Consider the following 27,479-nt stretch of genomic DNA (forward strand, 5'->3'; position numbering starts at 1 on the left):
TTTTATTTTCATACATTCAGCTTTGCTTTAGTGTTCTCTGTAAATACTACTGCAGCTTGGTGGTGCGGGAAGTCAGAACCTACAGTGTAAGAGGTACTAGAATGGAATTATCATCACAAAACTACAAATCTCTGTGAAGAGCAATGTCTGGCAAATATCCTCTGTTTTTTACCACTTGGCTTTGCAAACAGGCAGGGGATTTCAGATCCAGAATCAGTTACTGGAAATCTTACCCTGCGGCTGGGTGGCCTAGAGTTTTGTTAGACTTTAAATCTTTTGCTACCAGTAGAGAGGGGAATAGAGGTCCTCAGAGAAAGAGGAGTCTTTTCAGACAATAAAGATCCAAAGTAAAACCCTAGCATAATCTGCAAAAATAATGTTCTAACAAATTAGAATTTGGAACAGACTGATAAACTTTGTCCAGCGATGTTTGCATGCCTCTGGTTGAGTAATCCCATGGTCTTAATGTAACCTCAATCAGTCATCCTCTCCCCAAACAGCTTTGTTACCTTTTATTTTGCATCGTGCAAATTTGAGATACTAGGAACTTTGGACAGAGACCATGTAGTGCATTTGTTTGAAGGCATTTGGCACATTCCTGAGAACTACAAAGCAAGCTTGCTATGCCAGGCAGCCACAGACTATGTAACAGCAAGCCCGTTTTCCTAGCACTTTTCTTCCTCAGCAATCCTGAACAGCACAAATTGAAAAAAGAATCATATTTGGAAGTACCTGCTACTGAAACGAAGCCACTTCCAAAAGGCTTTGCTTTTGCTTTGAGAAGTTTATGTTGGTTAACTAAACACCTAGAAGCAACAGCAGGAGGGATCTGGGAAAAGGTATCGAGCAAGATACAGCCACTTCTTCTCCTATGCATGCATTATATTAGTCTCTTTTGACCTTCAGAGTTATGCTAGTGCATTAGTGGAATCCCTTACATAACAACATCAGGACAGGACTCTTAATTTCTCTTGCCTTTAATTTCCCATGCAAGGGGAGTTCAGCAAGACCAAACACAGGTCCCCAGTTTGGAATCTGGCAAAGAACCATGGCAAGGCAGCTCCTTTGGGAGAAGCTGCAGGGGTATTAGATGGGCATGTGGGGCTCGGCCCTTCTTTTCATATTCCCCTTGCTGCAGGGGGAGGTCTGCAGCACAAGTTTTGGTATCGCAAGATGGCACTTACAGTGAAAGTGGAAAAAAAAATCCCCAATTGTTTTAATGCATCAGCGTGCCAAGTGCAGTTCTGGTCATGTGTCCACATGCTTATGGGAAAGTGCTCCCGTGATAATAAATGATCTCAGTGGGAGAGAAGTGAATGTGTGAATGTGAGATAGATACACATCAATGCTGTGTGCAGGTTTAGACAGACAGTGGCTTTTTAAGAAACCCCTCTGTTTCTGTGTGGGGGCTGGAAGTGCACACCCCAATTCTGCATAGGAAGGAGGATTTAGTACTGGCCTGATTTTAAAGCTTTTGTTATTTCTCTTTTGAGCAGGTCTAATGATTCAAGATTTGGCACTTTCTCTTGCTGAACCCGATGTCATGTCCTAGTGCCAGGAGAAACTGTAGGCTGTAGGAAGTGCTGTCTTCCAGCAGAGATAACAGACCTGTCATCTTCCTCTTCATCAATGAAGAGTCCAGTGGTATTTTTCGTGAGAAAGTAAACCCCTGTTTATAGTATCCTGACCAAGACTGTGTGTGGAAGTCTTGTGTGTGTGTGTGTGTGTGTGTGTGTGTAAGAAACCATCTCAGTTTCCAAACTGCAGTGGAATCTCTCCTCATTTCAGACACATCTTGCTTTGTGCACATACATTGATTTGTTAGTGTATCTGAGGAGCTTGTTCTCTTGCTCACTAGGACAAGATGTGTTTATTCTTTTTGTTATAATTCTTACAGCCTTTTTTCCCCTCTCTTTGAAGTGCTGAGGTGCAGTCACTCTTCTTGGCTGTTTGTGGACAGCGCCGTGGTTTGGTTTGTGCATTTTGCTCCAGATGAAGTCAATTTCCTTTTGGAGAAAAATATTACTAGGAGGAAGCTTCTTGTGACACTTTATGGATGCTGTGGACCTCAGCTGTTGGGATGTAAAGATGTTAAATAATAACAGCAACCATTATTCTTCCTCTGCTGATCATTTTTGGAGCAGTGCTCTGCTATTGTGCTTCTCCAGCTGTCCCTCCTCCTCTCCCGTTCCCATCTGCCCATCCCTTGGCTTGCACCTGTACGTCCCACTTGCCCACTGTCCAGGTACCTTTGGGGAAGCACAGATATGTCTGTAGTCCAAAATCCTACTGTGACTTGTTGAAAGTGTTCCAGCAGTGGTGAAAATGCTACATTTCATAGCCAACTCAACAAAAAGAAAGGGCTTTGCATGGATGACTCAGTTAATTTCCCTTTGCCTACCGCAGAAGCAGCTGAAGGATTTCCAGTTGGTTGCGCCATTAGCCAGGGTGTCTCACTGCGGGTCTATTGAAATTGCATACACAGCAGCAGCCATGGCTGTTGCACCGGTGAGCTAAAGAGGGCACTTGAGGCTTTCGAGCAGCAAAGACAGAGTCCTGAGAATAACATATGGAAACCATGCAAACCATCCCTGGCCTGCTGGTCTTAAGTCTTAAGGTTAAGTCTTAGGGTTCAGTCTTAAGGTTAATTCTTAAGGTTGAGTCTTAGGGTTAAGTCTTAAGCTTAATTCTTAAGGTTAAGTCTTAGGGTTAGGTCTTTAGGTTAAGACTTATGGTTAAGTCTTAGGGTTAGGTCTTTAGGTTAAGACTTATGGTTAAGTATCAGGGATAAGTCTTAAGGGTAAGTCTTAAAGTTAAGTCTAAAGGTTGAGTCTTAGGGTTAAGTCTTCACGTTAATTCTTAAGGTTGAGTCTTAGGGTTAATTCTTAAGGATGAGTCTTAGAGTTAAGTCTCTAGGCTCAGCCTTAGGGTTAAGACTTAGGGTTAAGTCTTAAGGTTAAGTCCTAGGGTTAAGTCTTAAGGCTGAGTCTTAAGGTTGAGTCTTAGGGTTGAGTCTTAGGATTAGGTTATTTGGTTAAGACTTAGGGTTACGTCTCAAGGTTAAGACTTAGGGTTAAATCTCCCCCAGCTGGAGAGCCTCCCCCAGCCCTCAGCAGCACAGGGGTGTGGGGGCAGGAGAGGAGAGGAGGGTCTCCCTGAAACCCCCATCTCAGCTGCTTGCCTCGCCCTGGCCTTCAGGACAGCAGGCACTGGCCCCTTTGGGGATCTGCTGGCAAGAGTCCCAGGGCACTCCCCCTTCCCCTTCTGGGGATGCATCCCATCCCCGCAGCAATGAGCAAAGCAGCAGAGAAGAAGCCAGTAGTGGCCCCTCTCCCCCAGTTCCGACACACACATTCCTCCCTCTCTACCAGTTCTTGAGCCATATGCCAGCCTCTTCCCCAGTTCCCAGGGCCATACCCCTCTCACTCCCCGACTTGTGCAGCAAAGAGCAACCAGACACAGAAGAAACCAGATGTGGCCCCTCTCAGCATCCCCAGTGTTTTCATTTCAGGGGGGCCCTGGAGGGCCCGGCCGCCTCACTCGGTAGCGGGGCAAGGGGAGGCGGCGCGCATGGTCCCCTGAGCCCGGCTCATCCTCCAACAACCTGCGCAGCCATTGCAGATCTTCGCTGATGTCCGGCAAGCGGCGGAGGGGGCTGCGGTCTCTGTCCTGCGGGCTGGACATGCTGCGGACGCGCTGGCAGGGCACGGGGGGCCTGCACTCCCCACGGTCGTCAGAGAGCCTCCGGCGCCTGGGACCTCCGGGGCCCCGCTGCTGCCGCCGCTGCCACCGCCCCTGCCACCACCACAGCTCTACTTGAGGATGGAGCCGGCCGTGATGATGGCGGGCTGCCCCATTGTGGTCCACCTGTCCCTGCAGGCGGCGGATGGCCACGATGCGCCCCCGGCAGATGGGGCAGGTGGCAGCGACGGTGGTGGCAGCCCAGTGCTGGATGCAAGCGTGGCAGAATGCATGCCAGCACGGATCCACAGCAGCGGGGCCCTCAAGGGGACCCAAGCAGATGGGGCAGGTGTCCTCCCGCCGGGAGATCCCGGCGGCTCCCAGTGCTGCTGGCTCATGCCTGGACGCCTCCATCGCTGGTGCTGGAAGTTGGTGCCCTGTCAGCTGCTGCTGGCACTTGCTATCTCACCTGCCACTGGCAGGGCTGGATGGGTGCCGCCAGCAGGACTCGAAGGCTCGGGTGCTGCTGGTGGGACTTGAAGGCTCGGGTTCCACGGGCAGGACTCTCTGGCTCCTCAGCTGCTGGCAGCTCTCAACGTCCGGTGTGCTGTGACAGGACTCGATGGTTTGGGTGCTGCCCACAGGACACTCTGACTCTGGCAGTACCTGATGCTGGCAGTGTTGCTGTGCAGCCCAAGTGAAGTCAAGGGGTGACTGTGACCCTCTGGTGACATCGCAGTGGTCTCAGGGGTGCACCTACAGGCGCACCCAGGCGCTCGCCCAGCCTCAGAGACAGACCCTGTGATGCAAAGCCCCTCCAGCAGCGTTGCTTCACACCTCCGTGTCTGCTCAGGCCCCTTTCAGGCGGTCCCTGCTGCTGCTGGTAGTTGTGCCAGCATCACACGCTGTTGGAGCGGTTGGGGCTGGCAGAGCCCTCTGGGGGCCACCTGGTGCCAGTCCCTGTTGAAGGAGGGCCACCCTGAGCCGCATGGATGCTGGGCACCACTGGAAAGAGCCAGGCTCCAGCTTCTTTGCACCCTGCCTTCAGATAGTGACCTATATGGAGAAGGTGCCCTGGGCCTTCTCTTCTGCAGGCTGAAGAGTCCCATCTCTCTCAGCCCCTTCTCACCGGAGAGATGCGTTGTCCAGATGGTTGGCATCAGAAAGTTTGTGAAAAAGAAATATCACGGCCCAGGCCTTCCCTAGAGCCACACACCCACCACAGAAAGCCTTTGGAGACAATTGATGGAGAGACACGTCCAGAACTCTCTCCTACCTCTGCCGTGGGCCAAAGGCAGTGCTAGACCTCCACCTCCCTCACTGGTGAGGGACTCCAGGACACATTTCACAAAGGTCAGAGGCTGCATCATCACTCCCATGCTAGAAAAAAAAGAGCTGCCGAGATCAATCCCACTGTTGGCAGTTTCTCTTCTGTCTGTTGGCTCGCAGTTCTCACCCAAACTCTCGTGTTGCTCTGCACTGAAGCTAGGCAAGGTCTGGTCCTGACTTTCAGGACGGCCCCAAGTCCTCTCAAGTCAGCTGGACGGCACCATCAGAACTGGGTCCTGTGACAGGTCTCCCGGTCCCAGAGCAAGCTGTAGGTGCTCCCTCCAAACATTTGAGCCGAGTTTCATTAGGCAGGAGCTGCAGTTTTCAGGGTATGTCCCTGCCACGCAAATCCATTCCTGACCCTGCTGCTTCTTGCAGCGTTATTCAGGTGGCGGAGAAGGGTCCAGGAGCTTGGATTGCAACCCAATGCCTACTAATGAACAGGCACCAAACCGCCCCTCTCTAACCCCTGCCAGAGCAGAGGGATGCACAGACCACTCTGCAATCACACCCAAGGACACAGCCAGAAAAAGAAAAGCTTTTTATTTCCTTTTTTTTGGGTTGGTTTTTTTTTTTTTCTGTAAATATACAATTACAGAAACCTCTGCGTAACATTCTCAACAGGACAGGCAGCTCCATGGCCCTGGGGGCGAGCACAGGCTGCCAGTTCCTGGCTCTGCCGTGCTGTGCTCCGGAGCTGCCCCTGCTCTCAGTGCACGATGCCCGGCTCCTCGCCCTCCGCAGGGAAAACTGGCCCTCCTGGTGTCAGGGTGTTGCCTTTTTGTAGGTGATGTGGAGGTGCTGAGCCACAGGCTGCATACCATTACAGAAACAGCAGGGAACAACTGCTGCATCCGTCATCACATCTTTACAAATGGGACATAACAACTCCTCTGGAATGGGATCGTCTGAGGAGGAGGAGGAAGGCTCCTCTGGTAAAAAGGGTGGCTTTCCTTCTTCCCTCTAGCATAAGCTTCCCTGGAGGAGAGGGGGGGGGGGGGGGGGGGGGGAGGAAAAAGACAAAATTGAAAGATGGGTAAAGGAAAACTGTTACAAGCTTTGGATTTTATCCAACTAAGGTGATAGATGGAAGCCTTCTCACGCCACATTGGCCTTCTACAATGTAGGCATTTAGGTTAAATGACTTTTCTAGAGCCACAATATCAAAAGAAGGAGGGAGGAACAGTTTTCCTTCTGCAGAGCTCTCCTATCCATTGGATCAACTACAAAACGATCTCAGACTGGAAAAATGATTGCTCTGCAGCTAGAGAGCAGGGGAAAGGAATCCACCCGCTCCTTTGCCAGAGGGTAAATGTAAATTGCTGGATCAGGGTAAAGTTCGTCCCCAGGTAATTTCATTTTGTAAATTAAAGAAGTCTGTGCTACAGCTTCTACAACAGGAGATCCACGATAGAAAAAGGGAAGTGCTACCGAGTGCATTTTCCAACAGCCACTCTTGAGAGCACACAGTAGGAATTTCTTAGTTTACAGCTACAGGAAAACTTCACTAAAAGTTAGAGGGGGAGGAAATCTCAGTCCAAGGGCTATTTATTAAATTTTGCAAGAAGCCTTTGAAACGTAAACCAGAAGCAAAACGAGTTTTCAAAGAGAATGAGGCCAACTGTAAACGCTACTGAAATGCCTTGCAGAAATACAGGTTCTTAGCATATCCCAAGGTCAGCCAGCTTCCAGGGGCATGAACATTAAGACCACCCTATTTTAATATTGTAAAGTATTGCAGGTCTTAATGTTAAGATACGATGATAATGTTTCCTCCCTCGTAATGGCAGAGGCTGGCCACCTTGGCTACGTTGCCACTCAGACATTTTTACATGGTTTATCTCATTCACTTTTTGGTCAGGCCAATGAATTCCACACTTACACATTAATAGTTGGTATTGCATTTTTCCTAGCCTTTGTCAGCATGGCACCCTTTGTGTTGGGATCTTCCACCTCCATCATGAAACTTGTTGGAATTCCTGTGCTTCTTTTAATCCTGGGAAGAGACTCAACATTTTTGTCCTGTTAAGAATGGAAATGCAGACATCTCTCATCTTAAGACCCACACTTAATATGACATTGCAGTGATTATTTTAAGCACTGAAAGCCTTTAATCCTCCCCTTTTACCTAGCATAAGGGCTGCTCGACTGAAATATCTACTTTCCTCAGTGAATATAGCCAGGACGTACCAGAGCTTTGAGCAGTGTTTTGGACTCAGTCAACATTCTTTGGCTTAACTTCAGGACCCTTCAGGGTGAAACAGCCCTTTGCTCACCATCTGTTCGGAGCAGAGACACAAACCCGCTGCCCCTCCAAAACGCTTTGCAGAGTGAGAGCTTCATTCAGGGCTCTGAATCAGTCCCTGTGGCTTATTGATGCACGGACTCTGAGAGCAGATTGAAGACTCGAAGACAATCAAAGACACCTCAAAGACACTTTACTAAAATCAAGCAAGCCTTTTTACCTTTACAGCAGGCTGACGTATCAGCCTGTGATTGTGCTCAGTAATTTTCCACTGTAGCTCTTTTTTCTGTTGCAGACACAGCAACTTAGCAACTGCCTTTACCTACAAGGCCACGAGCTCTGCAGACAACTCCGTATCTTAAAGTTTCTCTTCTTGCTCCCATGACTTCCTTCCAACAAGCATAACTGTGTCTCTCTCCCAAGGTCAGTTTTTGCTCACTGATGCTGTTGAGCTAGCTCGAGAAATATCCACAAGTCCCTGGGGAAACTTATATTCACCATCTATGTTCAAGGTTAATCGTAGATTAATAGCAGTATTGTCTAGGTTAAACTAGCAAGATTAGTTGTTAGCAGCAGTGAAAACACAGGTGCAGCAATAACAATATAACCACATCCATTGTACAATTCTTTCCGTGATTGATTTAGCCTTCAACTGAGTTAATCAGTAGATAAAAATAAATGGGTATGTTAAACAGTAAGTAATAATCAAATAAGCCTGTCAGATGATTATGATTAGATATAAATGACTTTTATGATTTTGAGTCAAGAAGAGAACAGCATGACCTACACCATCAACAACTGGATTGAATGACGAGGATCAGCTGATGGATGAGAATTCAAAGTACTTTCCGGCTGACCAAGAAGAACAGAACAATCGAAAAGATGATGAAACTTTAAGTGGACTGGACTTCAGGGATTATGTAATTGCTTTAAGAAATCTATATAAGATGCAAAATGAAAAATTTCAAGTTGCCACTCACTGAGGTGATGCCCAACTCTGTATTGTGATTAAAAGCAAACCTAGAGAAACCCATTCGGCTTGTGGAAATTCTTCAATAATCCATCTATGAAAGCTGAATTCATACCTCTTGCATATACATTCAGTGGCTGATGTTAAACGGCATGAATACTCAGCCAGAGGCTTCTGGTAGTTAAAACTCACAGATATTCAATAGAGGGGGTCAACAGAAAAATCTTGTTTTTATAGGAAATACTAAAAACTTTGAATGGTCATTGAACAGAGTTAGAAGCAGAAAAATTTCCAGTCCTACTGAAACAGACAAAAATAGGTGTGAAAGTTCACTGAGAAAGATCTATGGACATCTTTAATGACTGTGACCTAGAGAAAAGAAAATTTCACATTCAGAATTCCAGGCTTCCCTTGGATATGGAAGGGCTTTGCAACATTGCCATGTAACCTCTGTATTTCACCCCAAGAGAAACAATTCTTACTAGGAGCGTTCATGTCTTTGTCACATAAATGCCAAGGTAAAAACCCTAAAAGGTTCAGTAACACCAGAAGCGCCCCACAACCCTACCCATTTTGTTGGGCAGTTCTTTCTATAGTGGCCAGGTTTTCCACAACGCAAGCAAATGTTCGATGGTGGAGGTGGATCCCAGGGGTCTTTCATGTAACTAGAAGTTTTTTGAAAAAAGAAAAAAAAAAGGAAAACGTATGCATGTATCTTTCTTCTTAAAACAAACATCTCTACAATGTTCCCATAACCTTCAAAGAACATACCTGACACTCACTTGACTGGGTTGTATTCACAGCAAGACTGTATCATCATAGCCTGTACCTTATCCTCTTTGGTAGCATTGTCTTCAGCCAGGTTGTCAGTCTGTTTAACAGGTAATGGTTATTTGACACTCACGTTAGGCTACAAATAGGCTCTCTTTGTACCTTACATAAAGACTTGTTTAACCAATCCAATTTTCTTCCAAGTGGACTGAAGCTATGTTTAGAAAAAAGCCCACCAGCCAGCATTTTGAAGCTGAACTTTAAGCTCCAGACTGGTTGAAGAAGCTAGCCACGGTACATTTAACTGAGATGCATGCAAGTAGCATTATTTATGTTTTGCAGCATTAAAATGACACACAGCTTAAGAGTTGTTGCAGATGCTTTTGCTTGCTGAAATTCAGCTTCAGACCCAGAAGCACTAAAAGGAAATCAGCTTTTGATAATCCCTTAGCAAGGGATTTAAGAATTTTCTGTTGGTACTGGATTTTCTGTTGGTTTTTGTCTGCCCACAAGCTCTGCTTCTGGCCAGGAAAAGGACTCCTTAACAGCGGCTATTGCCAAGTGCAGTGGAACTGCAGGCCTAACACGTACTCAGAAGCTACTCTTTGTTGATCTTAAATGATTCCAAAACCATCCTCAGCACTCCTTTTCAAAACAATCGCCCTTTGACACCCAAAAGGAAACCTTTGGATTCAACATGTCCCCAGGGAGGGCTCGACACAAAACCTCTGCCCAGACCTGCTGCCCTGTGATGCCTGCCAGCAGAGCTGGTGACGCGAGTGCTCCTTCCCTGTCTCTGCTGAGGATACTAAGGTTAGCAAAGCCCTCCTGTTTGTCTTGTTGACAGGCGTGCTCAGCCTGAAAGGCGGTGAGGGAGCGCTAACAGGCAGCCCTGCCAGCCAGCCTGAAGGGCAGGGGGGATGTGAAAAGCAGCTTGGGGCCGCCTGAGAACTAGCACAGGCATCGAGGGAGGGAACGCGTGGGAGCAGGGTGTTCTCTCGCTTTCACTCACTGGGAATGTGCAATCCATTCCTTCCCTCGGAATCTCTCATCTCTAAGTGAGAGATAGTCAACGTTTTAACTAATGTTTTACAAAATGCCTCTTTGTAAATACCTACACATACATACACATACACGTTCTGTTAAAGTAGCAAAGAGTATGTTTCCCAGAAAAGAAGTACCTGAATTTTGAGAAATTTTGAAGACTCTTTGATGGCCATCTGAATTGTGGACCGCATCATCTGATTTGTGGACCCCATCTTAAAATCTATTTAAGGAAAAGGAGGTATGGGAATGATACCACTATGGAAATAGACAGTTAGGCATTTCACAGGAGTCAGAAAATGGTGCGTCAGCCACAGCTGGTGACTACCAGCTCCAATATTTTGAAGATTAGGAAACTATTTCAAAAACTTGTTGACAAGTCTTTCCTAGAAGTGTAATGCTCTTTCTAAGAAATCATTCGCGCAGTGCATTGCAAGAGTTGAAAAGCCCCTCATTCTTCTTCCTTGCAAAAAAAAAAGAAAAAAACTGTTTACAGTTCTCTTCCTCTTCATTGTACTCCTCATTGTCATCTTCACCACTGTAGATGACAGTGGTGAAGACGTTAATCAGTGCAGAGTGTGTTGGTCTTAAAATATTCTCTTGAATTCTGCATGATTGTTTATGATGGGCTGGATGCAGGACCCCTTCCTGGAGACCCCGTTGCAATGGGGCATCTACAGCAAAGAACATTCTATTTATTTTGTTAGGAGGGAACTAGAACATGAAATCCAGGTTCAGACCAGCAGGCACAGTTTTTAAATCATTATCAGGCTGAAGGAACACTTAAATGGACAGATTATGCCTTTTAGGAAAACTTGTCTGTGGTGGCTGGCAAAAACACTTCTTCCAGCTACAGAAAATCTGAAAAAAAGGTGGACATGACCTCCTCTGAACGGACAGGGGAGGCACTGCTGATTAAAGCCTTTAGATAGCATAGAAAGCATGAATAACCCCTGATTTCTCATTTTTATAAAAAAAGGAGTAATCTAAGGAGGTCTATAAAAAAGAAAGAAATGTTGTGGTTTATCTGTTTTTAAGCTTTTTGTGAGCTTTCCCAATCTTAATGGCTGTCCATTGCACGTTTAGTTAGAGCTCACAAAACAGAAGCCACTCTGTGTAGCTGTACCCTCAGCCCTCTGCACTACTGGCTTCTGCAGAAGCAGCAAAGGTACAAAGAAAAAAACCAAAACTCCATTGGTGAGGGGTGTGCGTATTTACTTGACACAACATTATTATTGTCCAAGGAATTGCATTTTAAAGACTGATCTCCAGTTTTTGAAAATCACAGGCCGTCTTTACACTGCAGAACAGTGAAAATGTCACAGACGTACCTTGGTGCCAAGAACCCAGCTCAGCAGAGTTGTGGGCTTCTCCTCTGCCTCATTTAACCTGCTACCTCACAGACCTTGGGCTGGCCAAGTTCCGTGGTTCCCAGTGATGATCCCAGATTGACCGAAGCCAGACCAGGAGCTTCTACCCTTTAGGTCTTAGGGTTGAACCTTAGGGTTAGATCTTAAGGTTAGGTCTTTAGGTTAAGACTTATGGTTATGTCTCAAGGTTAAGTCTTAGAGATAAATCTTAGAGACACGCTGAAACTCGCCGGTATACTTTATTTATTGAGAACTAACATTAGAAAGACACGGCAAAACCACAGGTCAATAATATCTACTAACGGTGGAGGAGAGGTCTGTCTTGAAGAAGCCTTGAAAACATGACCATTCAAACCATGCTGATGCAGCTGATACAGAACTGGACTGTACGAATACATCGATGACAGCGATAATGCTGTAGTCAGGCTTACATTTGAGTATCTGCAATTGTAATCAGATTCTCTGTCCTCCATAAATCTGAGGAATACAGCAGTAATACCTGGAGCACAGAGAGCAGCTTAGGGTGAAATCAAACTTAGAAAGGTAACTACTAACATTTGGGAAAGTGCTCAACTGCTTTCTGAGCTTCAGGTTTGGAAAAGATCAACTGTTCCTTCACCGTCCTGGCACAAAAGGCAATACGCTTTAGGATGTTGTTCTTTTTCTCTTGCCCGACATAGACATTGTCTTTAGGAATCTAATAGGAAGCACTTAAGAATGAAACTTCTTGTTTGCACGGTTTGCCAGCTGGCCACTCTCAGTCTTTCCTCTGGAGACAGTATGCAGCCCACACACACACCCCGCTTTGGGGTGTAAGAATACCCTGCCCCCCTCCCCCAAACAAAGGAAGCAGGCAAACACGGAGACTCGGACTGCTGGCAGATGGGAACAAATCACCAGTTCACACTGCAATGTGTCTCTCCGTTTACTCTAAAAGCAATACAAGCAAAAGCATACAATAAGGGATCTCTCTGCATAGAGGAAACAGGATGGAGAACTTGACTCTCAGAAAAACCAAGCCCAAGAACAAACCCAATTCAAACATCTGAACAGTCACCACTGTTGGAGCTTGAATGCCACGTCCCAGCGGGCTGAAAAATCTAAGTCTGCTTTGGGACAGATACATTCAAATCTGCCCTGCCACAACAAAAGTTAACAGCAGCTTTAACAAGAAAGATACACCCTGAATGCCTCCGTAAACCAACAGCCACAAAGAAGGTGAACACACTGAAACCCCTCCCAAAGAACACAACGCGTTATGGCTACTTACCCAAGGTCTGTTTTGCCGGTAGCTTTAACTCCTCTAACAGGGACTCCCCTAACAGTTACCGATGAGTTCCCCGGAATCAGGGCATTATCATCTGTGTATTCTGGAAACAACATCAATACAGAGAAAGCATCAGTCAGTTTGTAAGAGTGATATTAACATGTCGTCACGTAGCACTTCAGGGAATCCCTTTACAGATAGAAAAGCAACATTTTACACACAGCGTCATGCTTTCATCATCTCACGGTACCTTTCCAGAAATCTTCAGGTCTGATAGTCAAACACAAGCAGCAAAATCTTTCCCATTTTTTTGGAATCGTTTCAACGCCAACAGCAAAATGGTCTCTAAAGTCACTACAGCAGTGTCTGCTAAAGCATGAGGTTCTTTCCTGATCTAACTTTCATTGCTTTTGCTCCTGTTAGCTTACAAAACCCTAGAACATGTCTCTATAATAGCGAGCACGGAAGAGGACACCCCCACCCTGCCTCCCACCTTTTCAAACACATCCCAACCATCCATTTTGCCTTCCCACCATCTTCAAAGAGAGTCCACCATCTCTTTTTTTTCCCCCCAGTGATGTTTAAAATCCTGTTTACTTTCAGCTTCTATTAGCATTGCTTCTATTACGAGATTTCTGTGATCACGCGGCCCGGAAAAATCTGAACAATTGGCCATCTTCACTCAAGGTTCACTGAAGGGTCTTTCCAAGATCATGTCACCATTTAGTCAGGACTCCTGCACCAAGTTATAAAACCCACGACCGTATCTCCACAGGGAAGATCTCCAAGAACCCCCTTTAGGCAGAACATCCTGGCCGAGTTCTTTCCTTCATCTTCTGAAGGTGACTTTAGGCACGCAGATGCTGTTCAACAAAAACGGAAATTCACGGTTATGTATAAAACCCCAAAATCTGGCAGACACGTGTATGACACTGAAATGTATTCCTTAGCTTTGCTCTGACAACCACTGGGGGATTTTTGCATTTCCACAGGGAAGACACCCTTACAGAAGTTCCAGTAAGTATCTGTGTCACAACCTGTACATCTGCCTCTACCTGCATGTCTATCTCTACCGCCGTGTGACACGCGACCCCGTAACACCCCCAAGACCCCTAACACCATGCTGTTAAGTCTCCTCACAGATACTCTCCTGAACATACTTTACCTATCTGTAGGTAAACAGCGTGTTTAGGTCCAACCACTGGAAAGGCTGGGGCCAAAGTTACAGTTACCACATGTGGCAGGCATGTCATCCTGTTTAAGTTTTAATACAACAAACAGGAAGAGGGAAAACACCTATGAGTACACATTGTAAAGAAAAGACTGTTGAGAGAATGTCACAGAACCACAGGAAAAAAAGAAAAAAACAAAACAAAACACCCGGTAAAATTTGAATGTTTAAGGAATGGAAATGGTTTCCAAGTCTTTTTATTTCTGTCATATCCCAAAGTCTTTAATCACATGCAAGCTTTGCCAGATGGTAGATTACCAAACTGAGACAGCACGCTAAGTAATACGAAACCATTACCGTCTCTGAGAATCAAGCACCATTTCTGAGATTCAAAAGAACTTAGGGCTTCTCGAAGAACATTTTTAGGTATATTCACCATAAGTGATCTGCCATAAAACTTCAGTATTGCCCTGACACCGTCTAACACGCAGTACCAGGAAAAAAATGCACCGTTTGAAAGAAAAGAAGAAATGATGCCCAATAGCATCTGAATGAAAATGTCTTTGGTGTAGCAAAGAAGCTGTATTGGCAAGAAATGCCAAGTATACTTTAGACAGAACGCTCGTCTACAAGATGGCTTTCCAGGGTCTGCATAGATTCTCACTCACAGATACACTCTTGATCCCAAACGTTGCTACTGAGCAGTTTCTGCAACAGCCAAGCACCACTTTTCCAATGCGGTGGAGTAAAAGTAGCTGAAGACAAATTTCAGTCACCAAACCCACTTTTTTCCCCTTCAAATTAGCCATCCACTCCTTTTCTATCACGTTCAGCCTTCTCTGCCGGCTTTCAAAGAAATCTGGCAGGTTTGTGATTACAAGGTATTGTCCCACATTTCCGTATCGTTTTACCTAGAAGGGTCCCAGAAACCAAACCTCTTCCACGCGCGGTGTCGCCCATCGACCCCGTACGCTGCTGTGCCTGGCTGCGCACACAGCCCTGACGCCAGCTGCCAGCGCACAACCACGGAAGAGCAGCTCTGAGGCCCCAGCACAAGTCACCGCTGCCGGCCGCGGCCCAACCGCCTCACTGGCCACCTGCGCCGCCGCCAGCCGGCCGGTCCCCGCATCCCGCGCCCGCTGCCCCCACGCACCTTCCATGGTCTGGGCGTTGGTGACCTGCAGGTCGCAGTGAGTTGCCTTCAGCCTCTCGCGGCCCATGATCTGGCGCCTGAGGTCCTGTCACCGCCAGGCTTTCAACACCTGCTCTCCCCTCCTGTACCCCCCAGGCCTGTCCCCACCTACTGTCCCCTCCTGTCACCCTCCAGGCTGCCATTGCCTGCTGTCCCCTCCTGTCACCCCCGGGCTGTCACTACCTGGTGACATAAGCTACATAAGATAAAAAAGAAAATAAGAAAAAAAAAAAACCAAAACGAAAACCTGCTTTGGTGAACACCAAAACACCCGTGACTTTCTCAGACTCTTCACTACCCCACATGTGAGTCAAGGGACAGGGTCTCCTAAAGGCTCTTTTGCGGGCACTTCCTGAAGACACCCCCATCCCCCACCCCCCACCCCACCCTGCTTTTCTACAAGTGCACAAAGAGGTTAAGAAGAGTTTCATGTCTAAGTTAAAGGAGGCAGTTTCTGAAATTAGCTTAGGTGAAAAAAACAAGGTGGTGTATTCATGGATTTTCTCCTCTGCAAAGCCATGAAGAAAACATGAAACGCACTCCCCAAAGGCAAAGGAGCAAACAGGGAGAGCAGCTCATTGGCACCTTTCAGAGCTTCAACAGTCTGGAGAAACGGGGAAAAAAACCATACAAAGATAAAGAGCAGCCAAGATGCACTTTTATAAAATGCACATTGGGGCCTGTTCCAGATCTCAGAATGACTTTCAATATTGCTTTGCATGACTATTAGACCAAGGCCTAAAGTGCCGTGATAGCTTCTGCTTGCCGGGGCATGGTAAGATCACTCAAACGAGCGACAAGGTAACAAGTAAACACCAAAGGCAATAGCGGAGCTTACCGTTTCCCTCCACTGGCGACCAGCTGTGCAGTAAACCAGCTTAACCAGCCTCCCTAAGAATGGCTCTAAAGTCGCTGAAAAGGAAAAAAAAGAAGGTAAGTCCTTAGCCTGGATGTAAAGGCACCATCTTGGCTCCCAGGCAGGTGGCACTGATGGCCCAGCAGGGTCATGTCCCCACGTTCCAGGAAAGATAAAAAAAGTGCAGGACATGTTTGTGGGGTGGGTTTGATGCATCCTTTCCGTTTGCTGAAAGCCTGAGGAAGGATGTATTCCACGGTAGGACCGGTGGCACTTTAAACCTGAGGTTAAAAAAGTGCTGCACTTCAGTGACGCTCCCCAAGCTGCTTTCACCACCAAAGAGAAAAAGATTTGCTCTCTCCAGTATGGTGGGAATGATACCATAAAGTCGGTCAGGGAGAAAAACCCTCTAAGACTTGCTTGCAAGTTTCAGAAGGCCGGCATTCTTTATGGCAGTGCTGGGAGCACGGGGGAATGTTTCCTCTGAGCGTGCTCACCCAGTTCCTCGAGGGTACGCACTATGGACAGCAGAGCACTTGCACACTCATAGCGCATTACACATGCATTTTCAGTCAGGCACGGGATGGGTTACAAGTTGCTTGCTTTAATGCAAACGAGCACACACCCTCAGACAGCACTGCTGAGGTTTTTTACTAGCTCCCCGTGCTCCCCAGGCGGGGCCTTGCCCTCTCTCGGGGGGCTATCTGAGTCAGAGGTCACGATCTCCCCCCACAACAATTACCTTTGTCCGAATTCCAACCAACATTCTGCGGATCGCAGCACTCTATCGGCTTGTCTCCTCCTGCGACCACAACGTCCTCACCCAGAGGCTCTTTCTGCATCACCGAAGAGAACGCAGATCTTTCCCCCATGCATTCTTTGTTCCCCATCCTTCCCAAGGCTGACTCCCTGGATGAGAGGTCCCTTAATTCGTCACTTCTAACAGCTTTAGAGAGTCAGCTTGGCCTAACCTTTGTGCGCAGGTGTGTTTAACGTAGAGCTACACACCAAATCAGAGCGTGGCAACTGGGGAGCTCAGACATCTTGTCCCTTTGCCGAGCCAGCAGCTTCCCCTTAGCAGAATCCCTGGACATAAATGTATATACAGTGGAATCTATACAGTGGCATCAAACGTCCCGCCAGACACCACATCCGTCCCTAAAATCCTTCCCCCCAAACAACCCTGAAAGACTTCCCTTGACACCCTCCTCCACCCCAGGCTGTTCCTGAAATCATCCCCCACCTCCACCTCCCCGCCCTGGCCCTAAAACCTGTTCCCCCAGACCCTGGTGCAGCCCTCCCCCACCCTCGGTCCGTCCCTAAAATCCTTCCCCCAGATCCCCGGTCCTTCCCTAAAGGCCTTCATCAAACCTCCCGTCCGTCCCTAAAACCCTTCCCCCAGGCTCCCCACTCTGTTCTCTAAATAACACACACACCCTCCACACCCCCCCACCCACACCCCCCACACCCCCATACCCAGGTTTACCAATACACACACACCCGCCTCCTCAAACCTCCCCCACCCCCCATACACCCACTCCCACAAACACACATCCTTGCCCCACCCCCCACCCCCACACACCCCGCTCCACCCCTAAACACCTTCATCGATTCCCACCCGTCCCTCCCTAAACCCCTTCCCCCCGCCCCCTCCCCTGCCCCCGTCCCTCTGTCCCTGGCATGGCCCAACTGCCCAGCACCACCAGACCACTCTGGCCCAAACACCATAAGGCAATGGTTCCCACCTGACAATAGCAAGTCGAGGAACATTTTTTTTTTTCCTAAACAGAGAGAGTTTTACTTCGTACGCTGCCGACTACGCCGAATTATGTTTTGCTGGCTGACTGGATACACAGCAAAGCTGAACTCCACATCAAATATAATCAAATCTATCAAGTATATCAAATAATGGAATATATCAAATGCAGTTTCTTATATTGCAATAAAAGCAAATAGCATGCAATATGATAAAAGGAACCAGTAGCAGTTACTGTGAGCGATATGATAAAAGAGCAATAGGAGCGAAGCATCCATTTGTTATCCCAAAGTGTTAACGTGACTAAGGAAAGGAGACATCACCAATTCCCACCCCAACAACACCCAGGCCCACCCTTCGGCTGGGAGCCCCCTTGCAGCCAGTGCCAGGAGTCTCTCGGGAACTGGGAAGTTCCCCTGGAGAAGGTACCAGGAAGGAATTCTCTCGCTGCTTCCCACCGTGCATGGTAGCCATGTGAGGCACAGCACAAGAGTTCTGCTCCCTGCTTTCTCTGGTGAGGAAATTGACACAGCACATTTACACCCATACAGAACCAAAAAACATGGCTTGGGAAAGTGCAGGGCTGCTCCCCTGGAGAGGGTTCGAGGAAGGAATTCTCTTGCTGCTTCTCACCCTGCCCTGGCAGCCGTGTCAGGCACAGCAGAAAAGTTCTGCTCCCTGCTTTCTGTGGTCAGAAAACTGACCTCTTTTCCTTGGCAATAATGCACAGCCCAAAAAACTCACCTTGGCAAAGTGCAGCAGTGCTCCCCTGGAGAAGGTTCCAGGAAGGAATTCTCTGGCTGCTTCTCACCCTGCCCTGGCAGCCATGTCAGGCACAGCACAAAAGTTCTGCTCCCTGCTTTCCGTGGTGAGCAAAATTAATCCTTCAGCGTTGCAGTCGTTAAGAGCCCAAAAAAGTCACTTTGGGAAAGTACAGCACTCCTCCCGTAAAGAAGGTACCAGGAAAAAATTCTCTTGTTGTTCTCACCCTGCCCTGGAAGCCATGTGAGGAAGAGCACCAAACTTCTTCTCCCTGCTTTCTGTGCTGAGAACATTGACACAAACCTTGTGCACTCATGCAGAGCTAAAAGAAAAAGTATCTCTTAAGAAAGGGCAGCACAGCTCCCCTGGAGAAGGTTCCAGAAACGAATTCTCTTGCTGCTTCTCACCCTGCCCTGGCACCCATGTGAGGCACAGCACAAAAGTGCTGCTTCCTGCTTCCTGTGGTGAGAAAATTGACCAAAACCTTGTGCACTCATGCTGAACCAGAGCTCACTTTGTGAAAGTGCAGCACTATTCCCCTGGAGAAGGTGCCAGGCAGGAATTCTCTTGCTGTTTCTCACTCTGTCCTTGCAGCCATGTGAGGCACAGCACAAATGTACTGCTCCCTAATAGCTGTGTTCTGAAAATTAACCCCTCACATTTGCAATCGCATAGAGCCAAAAAACCCCTCACCTTGACAAGTGCAGCACTGCTCCCCTGGAGAAGGTTCCAGGAAGAAACTCTCTTGCTGTTTCTCACCATGCCCTGGCCGCCATGTGAGGCACAGCACAAAAGTGCTGCTCCCTGCTTTCTAAAGTTGGCAAAATTGACCGTTTATAGTTCTACTCATGTAGAGACAGGACTTTCTTATTCAAAAGCAAAACCCAAAAAGCCACGTAGCCGTGGGAAACCCTTTATCCTTCCGTGTGGCTGGTGACTTCCCATGGCTCTTCCGCAAGGCAGGAGAAACAACCATGAATTTGGAAGCCCACGTAAATTCAAGTACACTTAATCCTCTGACAGTCACTGCTTATGGGCCAGCAGTCCTCTCACCCCTCCACAGATCTGCCTCTTAGTCCTCTAGCAGTCATCCTCCATGGACGGACCACAAGTCCTCCATACCTACCTACCAACTCACCAGAAATGAGTCAGACCACGCCAGAAGTGACACTGCCTGACCTGCAGGAGATATATTAGGCCTGTAACGATGGTTTCAAGACAGAAAAAAACACCACCATCCACCAGCCCAGCAGAAAAACAACCAGAAGAAACATCATACACAAACCAAAGGCCCCCATCCAAACCCCACAAAGGCAAAATAGCTGAAAAAAGGCACTCTCCACAAAAAAAACAACCACACAGATCGCAAGACAAGATAAAAATGCCATAACCCTAGGAACACAGGGCCAAAAAACACAGGTTCTGTCCATAACAGTAACACACTTTGACACTAACTCGCCTGACCTCTGGCATACCATAACCTTGTTGCCCCCAAACCACAGCACATTGTAGCCCTAAGGCAACACAAAATGGAACGCAAAGTCCCTGAAGATCTCTGCCAGGGCAAAAGCAAAGCACAGAGCCACACGGGAGGGTAGGGTTGGAAGGGACCCATGGAGGTCCTCTGGGCCAAGCCCTCTGCTCCAGCATGCTCACCTAGAGCAGGTCGCAGAGAACTGTGTGCCCTTGGCCTTTGAAGATCTCCAAGGACAGAGGCTGCACAACCTCCTTGGACAACATTTGCCAGCGTTTGACCGCTCTGAGGGGGAAAATTTGCCATTTCTATCTCTCATTTCACTGTACCACATTCCAGAACAGCCATGACATTACAAGCTCAGGCTTGAAAGCCAGTGCTGTGGCTGGCCTGAAATTCTGTCCCCCTTTTTTTCATCCACTAGTAGCTAAAGGAGGACAAAGAAGGATTTCTTTCAAAGGAGAACTTCTCTTTTCCTCTGTCCTACTTCTCTACCAGTGATCTGGATTCTGAGTGCTGCGCCACTGTCCTAATGGCTGGGAGAGGGATACTTCTCGTAGGGCAGGGAGGAGGTGACAGTGGAGATCATCAGGCTGGGGAAGCTGAAGGAAAACGCAAGCAACTGGAGTTGCCTGGAGCAAGAGTGGCCAGCTTCAGAGCTAGGTCATCTCGTGTCCTCAGCTCCCATGCAGGAGCTGAACCACACACATGGACTGCAAAGCAGTGTGGCCCATAGAAAAAAACCTGCTTTTGGCTCGGGATCGCCCAGGGGCATTTAACTGCAATTCCACCCTTGTCAGCAGGAAGGAAACATGCCCTGCAAGCACACACTGAGGCATGACACCTTCACCGGGGCTAAAGGGTACCTCAGGAGACCTGCATGGGACCCCCCAGCACCTGGATTGCTGGCTGGAGGATGGGTCGGTCAAAGGACCCTGACGGGAGCCCTGCAGGCTCCATACATTGGACCAACGGGCACCTTCCCTTGTCACACAGAGCATCCTCTCGGATGCTCTGCACAGTTTCTGGTAGATCTCTGGAGAAGAGCTTCTCTGCAGCCCTCTCCCATGGGCTTGCTCACCCCCGGAGCCCTTCCCAAGCACAGCCCCATCAGGTGGATGCAGCCGGCGATGCAGGGAAGAACAAGCAGCAGGCACCACAGTCAGCACTGCGGGAAAGCTGGGACCCCAGACACCCACTCAGGCTCCCCAATCCCAGCCTGGCCCACAAGAGTGCCTTTATATCCCTTTCCCACAAGTGCTGAATTCCCCTTCCAGCATTAGCCACTGGACCCACGCTGCTTCTTGCTGCGGTGTACAACAGCCAACAGAGAACTTGCTACACGTCTCTGATTTCCGGCATTTTTCCTGAAAAGGGCGGGTGTGTAACTCTCTGAATGGCTTCTATTTGAAGCAAGGCATTGCTTAGGGTCAACAGTGAAATGAGACACGGGCCATCAAAAGCCGACTACGGGTCCCTTCTTTGCCATGGTCATGGCCTACCCCACAGACTCGCCCCTGGCCGTGTTGGCCACCGGCTGGGTGAAGGTCATGGCTAACAGGGCAGGGGCTCCTGGGTGGTGCTCATCCAGCCCTGATTGCCAAGGGTGAAGCCTTAACACCCAGGTGGGATAAAGCCTTCCCAAGCAAGGGTGGTGCTCCAGGGGCACCACAATTCCTGCTGAAGCTCACCACACATTTCATTTCCCTGTGGCGCCTGGCAGGACACGAGCGGCTCTTGACTGCTGCTAGTCCCCCCGTCTTTTGGTAAAAATGGAAGTTTTTCCTCCCGGTGGGCCTGCTCCAATTCCAGCGCCTTGGGGCCTGAGGCCTAGCACGGCCTGGTTGCCAGAGGCCTTCCAACCGCTAGGCCGGCCTCCACCAAGAGGAGTCTGCCTCTAGCCACAATGGCCATCTCTAGGAAAAACAGCTTCTTTTATTGAGCAGGACCCTGTCAAAAAGCCAGGTGAAAGCGTTGGCCGCAGGCGCAGGGAGGTGGTCCCTGCCCCCTGCCCTGTCCTGCTCGGGGCTCCCCCGGGCAAGGCAGGGCCGGCCATACTGGAGAGGGCCCCAGCCCCGCCCCCCCAGGCTCCGCCCACTTTCCGTTGGGCTCAGACCGTTGGTCACGGGGAGCCCACGGCCACCACAGGCAGCACGGCAGAGCTGTGCTGGCACGCAGCGGCGCTGGCAGGAGGCAGCCTCTGGCCCAGGAGCGCTGCCACAGCACCAGCACCCCGCTTCCCAGCCTCCCCGTCGCCGGCTGGGCCCCCTCCTCGGTGCACAGCCAGGGCCCTCCTCTCCCGGGCAGGATGGGCCAGGCCTGCTGCTGCTGCAGCTCCAGGTGGGCTCCCCCCGGGCTCGGGGACACACGGGCACAGCTGGGCCACGCAGCACTGACGTTGCTCATGCCCGCCACGCTCTGCTCTGCAGGGAGGCTCTCAGCGATGCCGAGCCGGCGCTGAGCGCAGACGTGCGGCTGACCCGGGGCCGCAAGAGGAGCGAGAGGCGCCTGCTCCTCCTCCACAAGGAACTGGTGGTCGCCAAGTTGCGGTAAGACCCTCAGAGCCCAGATCCTTGCCCCCAGCCCCGGCCCAGGGACACCCTGGCACCAGCCCCAGGCCCCGGCCCCTCGGTGCTGGAGGCACCAATGTCGGTCCCAAGGCCAGGTGGGGGACAGGGCTCTGCGCGTGGGGACCCAGCCCAAGGAGCCCCCCTCCAGCTCAGTGCCCGCCTCTGCTCTCTGCAGACATGGCACCAGCCTGCGCCCACAGCTCTGCCTGGCCCTGGACCAGCTGTGGGTGCTCAGCAGCGGGAAGGAGGCTGCGGGGCAGGATGGACAGGAGGAGGAGGAGCAAGGCACCGATGAGGACAGCACCTCTGTCATCCTCGCCTGGCCTACCGGCTCCTGCATCGCCACTTTTGGGTGAGTCGTGGTCGGGCAGGAGAGCTTCCCAGCCGTGCCCACGCCATCCCGTGAATACTGGCCTCTGCCTTGCGTGCAGAGCCTGGGCAGGGAGCAGGCAGCTCGGTGGCAGGGAGGGAGGGATGGGGGATGTTTCCCCATCCTGCATCCCCTGGTCACCTTTTGGTCCCCAGAAGGGAAGGGCAAATACAGCTGCTCGGGCAGGACAGAGCGACCCAGGGCTTGGACAGCGCCTCTGTCCTGCCCCACGGGGCAGGGCTGTGCAGGCACCCACCTTTGCCCAGGGCTGGGGGCAGCAGGGCCTGACGCTGTCTCCCCTCTCTTTCTGCAGCTCCCAGGCACTGAAGGAGCTGTGGGTGGCCACGCTGCTGGGGTAAGCCGGGGACGTGCTCCAGGAGAAGCTGGGCCCACGGGGGAACACAGCCCCCAGCTGGGGAAGGTGCCCCTGGGACTGCAGGCAGCTCTCGGGCACAGCTGCCTGACAAGAGACAAGAGACGGCTTGGGGCTCACCCAGCTCTCTCCCTCTCCCTTCCCGGTGCACAGGACACCAGAAAGACGCACGGGAGCCCGCGTCACCCGTCTCACATCCATCAAGCTCCTGGAGAAGGAGCTGAGTCGCCGCCACGCCGTGAGTGTCTCTCTGCTCTGGGCCCTGTCCCCAAGCACTGCTCCTGCAGCCGAGCAGCAGACCCATGGCTGCTCACCTTCTTCCCCTCCTTCTCTCCCGCCCAGTGGAGGACAGTGCGCGCCAGGAGCCTGGAGAGGCTGATGGAGGCACAGGCAGAGGTGAGAATGGCTGCCTTTCACCCATCTCTGGCTGTGCTGGGATGTGCAGCGAGTGGGGTGACCATGTGCAGGAGGGCGGGGGTTCCCACAGTACCGCTCCGCAGCAGAGGGGGTTGGGGAGACACCAGGAACGCTGGTACGTACTGGCTGGCTGGCGGAGCTGGGACGAAACCTGCCGCACGGGGCAGAGAGCCTGGGAGGGCAGAGGGTCCCAGCTCTGCCATGCTCAGGCTGCTGGCTCCGGGGGGCAGCTCGCCGCTGGCCCTTTCTGCTGCGGGGCTGCTGTCCAAGCGCAGCCTGATTCTTGGTTCTTGCAGGCTCATCCCAAGCAAGGGCCTGCGACGGCCCCATCTGCAAACGCAGGAGGACTTTGCCACGAGCCAGGTGAGTTTGGGAAAGAAAGGCAACCTCCTGCAATGGATTGAACTGTGCTCACTTGTCCCCTGAGTGTCGCCATGCAGGTTGGGCACCGCACGGGAGGACAACACCTGGACTGGCAAGGACACCAGCTGGAGAGCGGCCGCTGCATGAGCTTCTGCAGGACACAGAGCCTCTGCGGCTGCCCACAGCTTGCAGGAGGGCAGGGCAAGGGCTGGGACAGGCTGTCCTGGTGGCACACCAGCTCTCGGCAGCCTCCAAGCCACAGCTCCTGAGCCAAAGCCACGGTTCCAGCTGCTGGCTCCCTGCCTGTCCTGCCGCACTACACAGCATCGTGCTGCGGGCAGGACAGAGCAGGGCAGAGCAGGCTCTGGGACCGCTGGCCTGGGGTTCTCCGTTGATGGCGTCTTACTCTGTTTTCCTTTGCAGCAGGAGGGAGCAGCAGCAGCAGCAGGAGGAGGATGGGGCTGCCCTGGCCCTTTGCTCTACGGCGCACCCCGGCCGCTGCCCAGGCACCAGGGCAGGCGGGCTCCGGCTGCAGCAAGGCGCTCTTTGGGCAGCCCCTGGCAGCCCTCTGTGGGGAGGACAACACGCTGCCCCGGCCCATCCAGGTAAGCCAGCCTGCACACGGGGTCCCCAGCCCCCCACTCAGTCCACAGGCAGCGTCCCCTGGCTCCAGGTACTGGGGAATTGGGCTCTCTGCCCGTGGCTCACGCTTCTCTGCTCCCAGCCCCTTTGCAGGGGGACAGAGCCCAGTCTGGGGAAGAGCTCTGGCCACGGCCACCGCTGCTGCAGGGCAGCTCCTCAGCCAAGCCACTGTCCTGCATCTCTTGCAGGAGCTGCTGGCTGTCCTGCACCAGGAAGGACCGACGACGGAGGGGATATTCCGCAGAGCTGCCGGCGGCACGGAACTTCGGCAGCTACGCGAGGCCCTGGACCGCGGCACGGAAGTCGATGTGGGAAGCCAGCCTGCACTGCTGCTGGCCGTCATCTTGAAGGTGAGCGCTTCTGAGCTGCAGCTGGAGGAGCTCCTGGCTGGCCTGCAGCGTTCAAAGGCTCACCTGCAGCCCTTGGCATTGCAGGAATTCCTGCGAAGCATCCCCACCAAGCTCCTCGTCATCGACCTCTACGAGGACTGGATGGCAGCCATGGAGAGGGCCAGCAAGCAGGCCAAGGTGGAGGAGCTGAAAGCGTAAGTGTGGGCAGCAGCCTGCCTGTTGAGCAGGGACCGGGAGAGTTCTGGGACCTGCCTGCAAAGCATGGGTTCCTCAGAAAGCTGTCTTTTCGGGCAGCTGCCAAGCTGTGCAACACGGCTGCTGGCTCCCACCCGCCTGGGGCCAGCTGCAGGCACGGCTTGTGGGCACCCTCTGCTTCATCAGCCTTGTCTTCCTCTTCCCTCAGGGTGGCTGACAAGTTGCCTGTGGCCAATCTCCTCCTCCTGAAGCGGCTGATGGCCCTGCTGCAGCACATCGGCAACAACGCAGCCACCAGCAGAATGAGCTGCAGCAACCTGGCCATCTGCGTCGGGCCCAACCTGCTGAGCCCACCCAACGAGGACCTGCTCCCGCTGCAGGCCATGCTGGCAGTGACCGAGAAGGTACGCCCTACCCAGCAGCCGGCTGCTGCCTTCCCGGCCCATCGGAGCTTGGCTGTTGAGAGGTCCCTGGCTGCCTCCTCCCTTGAGCCAGGGCTGGTGGGCTGGGTGCCTGGAAGAGCAACCCCCAGCCGCAGCCACCTGCGCAGACAAAGGGTCAGCAGCGGGAAAGGCTGCTTGACACGTCTGCAGGCACCTGGCTTGAGACCAAGGCTTTCATGTCTGCAGGTGAACGTGCTGGTGGAGTTCCTGATTGAAAACTGCGGGGACATCTTTGGGGGGGAGGTGGCCGGCCTCTCCCCTCCATCAGCCGAGGAGGTGCCAGCACCCATGGACAGGCGCACAGGTAGGAGGAGGGGCTGAGGCTTGTCACAGACACTGGGGCTTGGGATGCCAGAAACCTCAACGTTGAGGAGACAAGCGGTGTAGGGCTTGGCTGGGCTTTGCTTGAGATGTTCTTGACTTCCAAGAAGTCACGCTGCTGCACGTGCTTTTGCTTTCCAGAGCTGCAGCACGAAGAGCAAAGTGGCCCTGCAGGCACAGCAGACACCCAGCGTCCAGCAAAAGCCTTTCTGGATGCAGACGCCTCTCTGCTGGACATCAAAAGAGGAGCTGGGGGAGACACAGGGTCAGGGCCCAAAGCGGCAGAGGTACGGCAGCTCCACAGACACTGGGACAACATGTCTCAAGTGGGACAGTAATTTCCCAGGAGGCCAAGTAGCTGCTGGGCCTCCTCCTGGCAGCTGCTCTCTTGTGCCTTTGGGGCTCCTCCTCTCCCCCCAGAGTGGTACGTGTTAAGGAAAACTGGAAAGGCTGTTTCTGGAATGCATTTCATTAAGTATGATCTGCTTCATCAAACAAAACATACCTACAAAATACCCACAAAAGGACAGAAGGGAGTAGCTGTCACCTTGAGAGGGCTTTTGCTCAAATCCTACTCCGTCGCAGCTTCATCAAGTCTAGGCTGCATTGGCTGGACTGTGCAAAATGGGCATGATGCAAACCAGCATCTCCTCTGTAGAGCTAAGATGGCAATTTGGCAGTCAGGCCCTCACTACCCCAGGCCGTTACTTGCCACCCGTTACCTCCCAAATTTCTGGTTTAGGCACCTCCAGATTTGCCTCCAGCCACCCCCGAGGGCACGGAAGAGTCCCTGGCATGCCTGCAAAAACTGACCAGCCTGCCCCAGGAAACCAGGTAGGAAGAGCTCCCCTTGCCTGACCTGAGAGCTCACTGCAGGGGCCTGGGGCTTTCCCCATCTCATCACGCTGTGGGATGGAAAGTTTTTCAGGATCCCACCAGGAGAAGGAAAACTCGAGGAAAAGAAAGAGAAAAGAAATCTGGGCAGAGGAGAGGGACAGCACAGCAAAAATAAAACGGAGAAGAGAGGAACTCATTTTGCTGACCCAAACCTGAGAAAATGCAGGAAGGTGCAGCACGTCAGGAAGGCCAGGTGCGTACCAGGCGCTGCTGCCCATCTTTCCCGAGTCTGAACACAGCCCTAAGTCAGCCCAGCTGGCTGGCAAGGGCCGGCGAGGGCTGGTGCTGAGCAGGGTTTGGGATGAGCCCCACGGCAGCTCCCCAGGGGCTCCCCGTCGAGCCCTGCTGTGTGGCACAGGGGCACTGTCAGCATCCCTGCGCACGCACAGCTCCCTAGGGACATCACCCCTGGGGAGAAGGCCCCTAGTGGAGGCCAGCAAGAGCTCTCCCTTCTGGGTCATGAGGAATTCCTCAGAAACAGTGTCCTCCAAAGAAGGGGGAACCAAATCCTGCCTCTTCCTGCCTCTGGGGGCTTATCAGAGCTTTCTGACTCTGTCGTTGCAGGTGCTGACTGATTTTCACCGGCTGAACCGCTGTGACTCCTGGGCCCTCGCAGCTGGTGTTGACAATAAAAGAATCTTTTCCCTCTC

The 27,479-nt window shown here is 51.3% G+C and overlaps 1 long non-coding RNA gene across 2 annotated transcripts in view; it reads right to left on the reverse strand.

Annotated features, from left to right (window-relative positions):
- LOC308057950 overlaps nt 1–27,479 on the reverse strand; it is a 336,360-nt gene that overhangs the window by 297,129 nt on the left and 11,752 nt on the right. The window contains exons 2-3 of one of the 2 annotated variants that reach the window (XR_013925563.1): nt 20,716–20,754; nt 20,231–20,510 (exon numbers count right to left, since the gene is read on the reverse strand). This is a non-coding gene — a long non-coding RNA (uncharacterized lncRNA). Of the gene's footprint in view, nt 1–20,179; nt 20,511–20,715; nt 20,755–27,479 lie in introns of those variants that run through there. The other variant, XR_013925564.1, reaches the window with a different exon arrangement.

The sequence above is a fragment of the Falco punctatus genome (genome assembly GCF_963210335.1).
Source record: "Falco punctatus genome assembly, contig: scaffold_27, whole genome shotgun sequence".
Taxonomy (NCBI): Eukaryota; Metazoa; Chordata; class Aves; order Falconiformes; family Falconidae; genus Falco; species Falco punctatus.